The sequence below is a fragment of the Hylaeus volcanicus genome, chromosome 5, assembly GCF_026283585.1.
Source record: "Hylaeus volcanicus isolate JK05 chromosome 5, UHH_iyHylVolc1.0_haploid, whole genome shotgun sequence".
Classification (NCBI taxonomy): domain Eukaryota; kingdom Metazoa; phylum Arthropoda; class Insecta; order Hymenoptera; family Colletidae; genus Hylaeus; species Hylaeus volcanicus.
This window is the reverse complement of record NC_071980.1, coordinates 6768915-6778850: the sequence shown is the minus strand read 5'-3', so window position 1 is coordinate 6778850 and position 9936 is coordinate 6768915. Positions and strand designations below refer to the sequence as shown.

Below are 9936 nucleotides of genomic sequence, written 5' to 3'. Positions count from 1 at the left end.
CGCATTAGGAAATTAAAAAGGACCTTAAAATTGATTGTGTCTATTTAGGTTGTTACCGATTGCAAACGATAATAAATCACGATATTCATGGTTTATATACGCTGGTTCGGTTATGCTACACATTGATCGATGCAAGCAACGCTGGAGACGACAATTATGAGGTCGTCTCACGGGTATCGTGCCCTCCTCCGAACTGAATCTTACTTTCGAGGCGAGCGAAACGTCGATCGTCCGAATAAGTGGAAGGACAGTTTAATCCGATAAATTGATGGTATTATTGATTGGGCCTCGATTAACCGGCTTGGTCGGGACACAGGTGGACCAGTTAAATGGATATCTAATGGACGTATTGGCACCTGCTGCGGGGATTATTGAAATCGTATTCGTTCCAAGGAATTGATGATCTTTTAATAGAAAGAGATTATTTTAAAATGAGTGGATATTCTGAATATTCAATAAATCGAATAAGTCAAATATTAAAGTGACATAATTTCAAATAGTTTCACTTTTTAACCCGTTCGCTACGAGATATAGTTCAAATTTGATGCAATTACTCAAGGGATAAGTTCAAGCCTTTTGAACCACGAATTATTCCAAGCAAATCGTACATTTTTACCCCGCATAGTCGTAGTCCACGCTACATTGTCAGTTAAATACAAAGTGTATCATACGCGCCTCAAACTCTAACTATTCTTACATGTATCTACGTCAGTAGCTACTATTGTTCCTATTGCTCTTTCAATTCATCTCGATATGTCTCGTTTGCGAGCTTCGTCACGCGGTAGCTTTATAAATGCGATCAGCAGCCAATCGAACCGGCTGGCCAACTCCTGAGCAACGAACTATACTCGGCTCGACGAAACGGAGGTTCTGCCATCGCGAATCGATAGCGGAATCGAGACCATGTCACTCGCAACGACGAAACCCGCTAATTTGGTGGGTACGCGGTGTGTCCACCGTGGGCCCAAGATGGGCGCGACCTGTCCGTGAGGTTTTTTGAAGGAAAGGAAATCGACGCCGGATGCGCGACGCTGTGAATTATCTCTTCACACTCGGGCCCTGTCGAGAACGTTGCCGGGTAATTACCAGCCTCGTGATGATATCCGGCTTGATGTTCGTATCGAGACCCGTTCCCTGCCTCTCAGGCCACTTTTCATGCCTCTGACCCCGTTACCAAGGCCTCCCGTCCGTCCCGTTCCTCGACTTTTTTCGACACATTGCGCGTGCCTCTCGACCGACTCAATTTCCAACCGAGAAATGTCCGTCTGACCGACGGGGGCCCGCGCAATTTCGTCGGGCCCCGTTTACGGGTCGCTTTTACGGGACCACGTTTCACCGCCGGCTTCGGAATCGTCGCTGCGCGGATTATTCACTCGTATACGGTTATTTTTGCGGGATCGACGATTCCGCCTCGAGCAATAATATAAGAACGATAACGAGCTCCTCGATGGGGAATCATTCCGGCGCGGGGTGGAAATATACCGCGGATAGAAAGTTTATTTTATTAGCTTGACAGTCACGATAAGTCGTGATATTAACACGTTGGTTTCGGTTGAGTTTCTCTCCACGAATATTAAAACGAACAGCGTGGAGCACAAAAGAAAACATCGCGAAAATGTTTCGCGAGGTAAAACAATTGCATAAGTTTAAAGTGTACTGCCAAAAATTACGATGCACGTATAAAACCTACACATAGCCCGCATCAGGTCTACATAGATCGAAAATGAAGTACGAAGAAATCCCGACGAATGTAATTATTTGAAATGGCGGAAAGATAAGGCACGCGCGAAGGTGAAAACGAGAGTATCGGGGAAAAATGATCAAGGCCGCCTCGAAGACAGGTAAATATACACGGCGACGGATAAAAATGCAGCTACGATCTTTCACGAGCGAGGTATCACTTATTGCAGCAACGGCAAACGGAAGATTGGCCTGCTGGATACTTAGTAACTCACAGCTAAATGTCAAGGATAGTTTGAATTATTCTTTTGCTTTTTGCGTCGTGGCGTTGCGAACGAGCCAACTTTTCTAGGATACGAGCCCCGCCGAAGGCGGTGAATAATGTTCTCGCGCAAGGATATTCATGCACCGATTACCTGCTCGACAGGGGAAACTCGCTATTCCGAATGCTGCTTATCCCATGCAAAGAGGAAACTCTGAAAGTATACCGCAATATCGAAGGTACAGCGTTATCATTCGATATCGATGTTTGCATTATTCTCTAGATCTCTGTTTATCAAAGCGCGGTCGTAAACATTCTGTAATTCGTGTAATTTGTGTAAATTTTTAGGTTTTAGAGTTCGTAGAATTTGTACGACTTTAATATCTAAAATATCTTACTTTTATCATACGAAGGTATTCCGCAACGGTGAAATATTCTGTTTAAAGGATAGACAAAAAATTATCTCAAGATCATATTTTTTTTAAGGTTACTAGTGTTTTTCTTTTTTCTACATGGAATGTAGAATTTTCATTATTATGACATCGTAGTTGATCGAGAAACAAATTTAAGCATGTACGATATATATCGTATGGGTTATAAATATTTGTATTTTCAAACGTTTAGCTTTTAATAAAAATTATGAGAGCCTTGAAAGGAGATAATACATATTATAAATGTCTAAATTTGTCTTTTGCATGTGTAACTTTCAGGAAACCTACCGAAGAGTTATACTTATAAAAATATATATGTTTCTCTCGTGAAATATCTTACAAATAATTACAAGCAACGGAGATCATTTAGATCCCAAGCTTGGAATACCCTACACATTATACAAATTGTAGAAATTCTACGAACTCTGAAACCATCTGAAAAAATTACACAAATTGTACAACGCTTACGAGTGCACTAATTGCGAAATATGACGAAAAACCAGGCATTATCGGGACTCGATAGCGTAAAAAGGTGCCATTCCAAGGTGACTCAGCGTTGCAACGTTGGGTCAACCACCGAGCCAGCAATTAGGCACTTCTTTACGACCGAGACGGAACCGTTCGATACTTCCCTCGGCTCGGATCGATCCTCGATCGTCCCCGGAGCGATGAAAGGGCACAATGGGGCGCACCTCCTCGCTCCCCCCCCCCCCTGCCCACCTCCAGCGGCACGGTTTCTCTCTTAACGAAGCCACGACAATTTGCGCAACGCGCTCTAGTTTCGCGGCGACGATAGAAAAGTGGCGGAGGTATCGATCGGTGGCCAAAGTTTCAGCAACAATTCAGCGATCGGGCCCCAAGGCGAAGCCAGGAACACGCTCGGATCGTGAAGTTCGACGGTCTCGCAACAATTTCACTCAAGTAAAAAAGAATATCGTACGGAACGCCTTCGATCGATCGATCGATCTTTCGAAGCGTACCGCTGAAGGAAACGGCCAGGCGACGGAATTGGCTAACGAGAACCGATAAACGCTACGGTTTCTCCGAACTCGTATCCTTTCCGTGGTCGCTCCGATCGACACCTGTTCCCTGCTATTCCCGCGCCGAATCGATTATCCCTTCGACTTCCCGTTTCGAGTTTCGTCGATCTTTCTTTCTTTCGCGAAGAAATAAATGAAATGGAGAGAAAATGGCACCGCGATTACGATCCCTTACGATCCCAGATTTCTGCTAAGATTCAAAATTTTCGACGCGTATCGATTTCCGAGCATCCCTTATTAACATCAAGGGTTCCTAATTCGATGTACAAGTCATAAAAATTCCACAAATAACAATTTGTATAAATTTCGCAAATTCTACAAAATGTACGACAGAATTCACAGTTCCCAGGAACGAAAGGTCCATTTGCAACAAGGCCGAGAGAACCGGTGATTCGATTCTTCTCTGAGACTGAACTATGACGTAATTATAGAGGCCACCAATAAGTTCAACTGCGCGGTCGTAAACGTCAAAAGTCGTAGACTTAATCGGTATTAAAAGCTTATCGATGAATTATCGCGACGAATGCTTCTTACGGTCTTCCCGGCGTTTCACCAAGGAAACTAACGAATAGTAATAGCGATAATAACACAACCACTAATAGAAACAATGAATAATAAATTTACGACGATAAAAATTCTACTATACTCTCTAGCAGTGACTTCCCGTTGTGCAAAGGTTAAAGGTTAAAGATGTCCCAATGAATTCTATTTACAAATTAATTTCATTCAGACGAAGCATCCTGAATCGGTACCAGAATTATTATTATTTTCGCAAGAAAATTACGACTTGTCTATTCTAACAAGGCAGAGGAATGATTTCATTTGAAGTCGCGTTCCATTTTCATCGTGAAAAGAAGACCGAAAACCTAAATTTCAAAAATGTTGGCACATGCTGTCCAGTTGATCCTAATTCCTATCGTAAAGAAACATCTCATATGCGATTAAAATTTCAAAGTACCATCTTTAATAGCTTCCGAGATATTTATTATATCGTACCGTAAAGTCATATTTCATAAATTTCATTCTTAAAAATAACGACATAAAAATGGAGTTACGATTCTTTCTTTTAATTGTACAACTTTAAGGAACACCCGGCCCGAAATTGATTAAAATCTCCATGCGTCGTTTCTTCTTCTTCGTTCGTTTCCTCCCGTCCCAGATTTCGTATTCGATATTTCTTTCCCAACTATATGGGGGCCGTTGCGTAAACGGGAACGATCAGCCAGACATTAATCAGCGAGATATATCGTGCTTAGTATTTTGCACTCGCGTTAAACGAGTGACACCGCGTCCTGAGAAAGTGTTGGCAATTTTGACAAGACCAGATACCCGAACGATTAATGACGTCGCTAATTCAGCGAGTTTCGCGACTCGACGGCGCGGACCGTTGCCGAGCCGAGGGAAGAGGTTTGAGACCGGCAGAGAAAGCAATCGCTTCTCGATATCCTGCTATCGATTTACGTCAGCCTCGATCAATTGTTACCGAGTCTCACGCACTGATAGATCTGGTGCCGGGCATGGATCTAGTTCTACCGAGCCCTTTCGATCCTGACGGTTACATATGCGGGCATATTTTAATGTCGATAATTTCGCGATACAGCCAATCAAATATATTTGCGCATTGTGTATATGTTATGTGTACGGGTACAGTTACACAAAATTAGACACCGATCATTTCTAATATATTTTCCCATTGTACGATCGGAGCTTGTCTAAAACTGATTTAATGGAAATTATTAGTTATAGAAATCCGATCGAAAAGTGTGTCTTAAGGGGCCACGACACTGTAACGGCGCTATCCAGAGATATATTCAGAAACTGTTTATAAAGAAACTAGATAGATGAATTGCTTTATATGCGTTATATGAAGCTTGTTTATAAATGCTTTGTTACGATATCATTTCATCATCAACGTTTACTTTCGTTCGGTACTATATTCGCTCCCACGTTGTCACTCGGAACGGTTATTATTTTTTCAAATTTTCACTATACTTTGTTGAACGAACAAACAAAGAGAAACCGATCTCATAAGGTCGTGGTGTTACATTTTTTAAGAAAATGCAAACAAAGTCGAATGATTTTATTTGAAATTTTACAGTGCGCTGCCCCCTTAAGTCTAGATTCTTCTTCGAGTTATTATTTTTTCAAATTTTCACTATACTTTGTTGAACGAACAAACAAAGAGAAACCGATCTCATAAGGTCATGGTGTTACATTTTTTAAGAAAATGCAAACAAAGTCGAATGATTTTATTTAAAATTTTACAGTGCGTTGCCCCCTTAAGTCTAGATTCTTCTTCGAGATGGCAATCATAAATAAAATTGGCCAAAAAGGACGACGAAAAAGCGAACTAAGTGCTGCAGAACTTGAAGACAGCACTCAGTCAATGTCGATTCGTCTCGGACGACTGTGCTGTTGAGGAGAATGGTAACGGGACTCATTCCCGAAACCAATGGCTTTTACCGAGTTTGATGCGCGCGGTACTGAACTGGTTGTAATCGTAACGATGATGATGGCGATTAAAGTGGATGACGACTTTATTATGCGTTCTGCGCTTTGGGAGAGGAGGAGGATACCTGACGCAGAAGCAAACGAGAGCGAAAAGTGGTAATTGAAGTCAGGCGAACGTGTCGACAGTGGTGTTGGGTAACATGTAATCCGTGATTATGGTTACTGAGTAGTCAGCCAAACAGACATAACCCAGATTAAGGCGATTGCATCTAATTTTAATGGAAACTCAGTCATCGGCACTTTCGATTTACTTCGTTAGGCTGATTACTAGGAATTCGGTTCGGGTATGTTCTTTCATTCTTAAATACTATGTTCGAGAACGATCAGGGTACTACCGATGAAGTAAGATACGATAAGGCAGATTCTAAATCAGACAAAAGATCTAAATGAAGGATCCAGCAATAAGAGCTATCGAATGTATTCTTTTTGTAAATAAAATGCATTTAAATTTCAAAGATTTGGAAAATCTTTGTTGTAACATGTGGTATGATCGATTTCGATTGTACGTGAAACGCAATATCGACCGAATGGTCAAAGTAACCCTTTCGGAACCCCAAATCAATGGAGGTTTTTAAATCCCTATTGATTTCAGACGAAAACTGTGCCCTCCAGAATGTACGAAAACAACTACGTTTCATGCTGATCTTCTGATAGTGACCAGCTGATATCGTCCACATTTTCCGAAGAAACACTTCCAAAAAATTGCGATATTTACTTGAATATCCGTACAAAATATTCTCAAACTTTCATTAAATTATATACATTCCTTGCTAAAAAATTCCTGCAAATCGCTAAAAAGAACATAGTCCTAAACTTATTTCCCCCTTAAACCGCGAACCAAACTCCCTATAAACGTCTCCATCAGACCCCACGCCACCATCAACCAATCTCGACCCCCAAAAATGAAACTTCCGTCACCCTGAACGTTACGGAAACCTGAAAAAGGTTAAGAACCACTGCGTCAGCGAGCTCCAGGAGACAGAGGAGCCGCGGAGGAACGGCACGGAGCGAGAGAGACGTTGGAATCTCTGAAAGACACAGAAACAGATCTAGCCAGAGCCCGGAGAGCCTGGGATACGTGGCGGCATGAAGACCGGGGGGTTCGGGGCCACGGGAGGCATAAAGACCAGAAACTTAGTACACGTACATACCAGTCGCGCGTACCACACAGCCACCGTAGCCGGTATGAGGCATAAGCGACGACTTGCGCAACTTCTTTTCCGCGAGGTATCATACTACAACGCACTGTACCAAATTAATGCGGCTGCAACAGCGCGGACGCGAGCCACGCTTCGTGCGCCTGCGGTTAAATGCCAGCCACGGTGTATAACAATTGATCTCGGGGCCCGTTGCAGCTACGCGAGAGATACCTCTGCAACCACGGCACCCGGATGTCCGAGGACGGAACGGTCTCTCGGCGTTACGAAATCGAGTCCTGGAATCGCTCGTGCGCTAGATCATCCGTACCGATCGCGCTTGGCACGCCGACGCGCGCGGACGTCGCATCCGCTGCCCGATGACGGGATTGATTGGATTCCGCCCCTTCTTCCACCCTTGAATATATTGGGGAACAGGTCCTGTTATCTTCCGCTCAAAGCCGATATCGTCCGAGATGAATCCGCCCGACTGGCTGACCGCTGTGTTTTTTCGTTTCGTAGGTCCGCTTTGGTGCGTCGTGGCACGCCTCTCGAGTTTGATCGGTAAACAGCGATTTTTACGGCTGTCTTCGATCCCTTTGGAAGGCAAACTGGTTGACCTTCTTTGTGTCGTAAAGTCGATGCAACCTATTAACCCGGTAGTGATCGGAATAGATGCGGAGCTCGTTTGCAACTACATACGCGCAAGTGAACTGCATCGAATAGGTCATTCGAACGTCCTGGTAGTGTCACGGGTACATCGACACTGGTCTATTGTTCCTGCTTGGTTGGTGGACAGGAACATCGAATAACTCCTCGAGGCACACGATTGTAAAAGAAAAAGATCGCTAACAAGTTTTGACTCGTACACGTTTCTGATTCCACTTATTGTAGTGGAATCAGAACTTTTAGAGTTAGTTCATAGTATTGCCACACAAATGAAAAACATTAAAGTATTATAAGCTAAGCGAACCGCGGGAAAATTTGTAACCCACCCAACTGCAAAGAGATACGTAGTTATCGCGTATTAAATAAGCCAATTGAACCGACGAGAATTCGTTAAGCTTCCTGGCAAATATTGCTGACGAACGCAGCAGTAGATGAATAAAACTGATAAGTGTTCACGTGATCATCTGTCCGCTTAGTATTCCAAAGACACTGCACCGACTTCTTTTCCAGAATTCATTACGCTTCTTGTAAAACGTTACTGCATCAACTTTCAGAAGCCCGGTAGGCTTTTTTAGAGCAAGAATAAACGCAGTAGTAGATGAATTAGAGTAATCAGAAAAATGCTCACGTAGTCATCTACCTACATCGCAGTCCGAATACACAAATGCACTGACTTCTTTTTCAGAATTCATTAAACCTCTTGCCAAAGCGACACTGTAGACATCTTCAGAAGTCTAATTGACTCTCTAAACGTAAAAGGAGACATTGATAGATGTACAAGCCTATTAAAAAGAATGTCCACGTAGTCATTCATCTACTTCATAGCCTGAATAACTAACTGTACCATCTTTTTTTCCGAGGAATTCATTTACGTACCTGTCATTAAAGTACCTGTCAAACGTTGCTGCAGCCACCTTCAGAAGTTTAATTGGTTTTCTAAGAACCAAGAACAAATGTAGAGAATATGTAAGACTAATTAAAAGAAGATCACGTTGTCACCCACCTACTTCGTAGCCTACATAACTAACTGTACCACCTTCTCTTGAGGAATTCATTAAACTACTCGAACAACGAACGCGCTAGTAAATATGTAAATCTAATAAAAAAAAATGTTCACGTTATCATCCATCTACTTCGCAACCTAACCAACCAGCTGTGCCACCTATCCCTGAAAAATTCATTAAACTTCTTGTCAAACGGTACTGCAGCCATCTTTAAAAGTCGAATTGACTTTCTAAGACCGAGACCAAATGTGGTAAATATGTAAGAGAAATAAAAAAATCTGTCCACGTTGTTATCCGTGTACTTCGTAGCCTAAATAACTAGCTGTGCTATCTTTCTCTTAAGAATTCATTAAATCACTTGTCGAACATTACTGTAGCCATCTTTAAAAGTCTGATTGATTCCTTGAGATGAAGAATGAAAGCAATAGTAAATACAGTAAAAAATGTTCATCTGCTTCACAGCCTAAATACCTAACTACGCCTCCTTCTTTCAAAGAATGCGTCGAATCTCTTGCCAAAGATTAACCTAACCAACTTCACGACTGGTGCAACTTCGCCATAGTGGTTAAGAATCACTGCTGCGCAGGCTAGAAGGCTCCGGCCAGCTATAGTGAATTTATACACGGCCACGGTGCGTTCCCACGCCTAGAGCATGCGAGCCTGCTCTTCGGCCTAATGCCCGCGTGGTACCGATCCTATTCCCCTGGCCCGTCGCCTAAGAAAACGCTGGAAAATCTGGGACACGTTGTCGCGGTATGCGCCATTGTCCTCGGACTCCGCGGGAGTCGATCTCGCGGTACGCTCGCAATTTTCGCCCGTCACGTTCGCGATTTGCAACATTGTCGCCTGATCCGGTTTTCGTCTCGTCGCGGCTGTCAGCGTTTAGGTCAGCGTTTAGATCAGCGTTTAGATCAGGGTCGAATTCAGCAGTGGGAGAACCTTCCGGCATTGGAAGGCTGTTTTGTCGCATTTTTTCTTTTCAATAATGTATCTTTTGCTTCCTTAACAAGTTTTGGCTGCTTTTTGCTTCTGTGAGTATTTAAGAGGAAGTTAGTGTGGGTGTGAAGGTTAGCGTTCTTCGGTCAAGGAGGAAGGTTTGATTGGTACGATACTCGATGTTGGTTTTAGTTCGAATTGGTCACTGATGTTTTGACGTAAAAGATTTGTTTCAACTTGAAGGCAGGATTCAAGCACTGTCCACTA

General features: G+C 42.9%; 1 protein-coding gene across 2 annotated transcripts in view; it reads left to right on the top strand.

The window, feature by feature from the left end:
• LOC128877612 (uncharacterized protein DDB_G0283357-like) overlaps nt 1-9936 on the top strand; it is a 100751-nt gene that overhangs the window by 87555 nt on the left and 3260 nt on the right. The window lies entirely within an intron of this gene.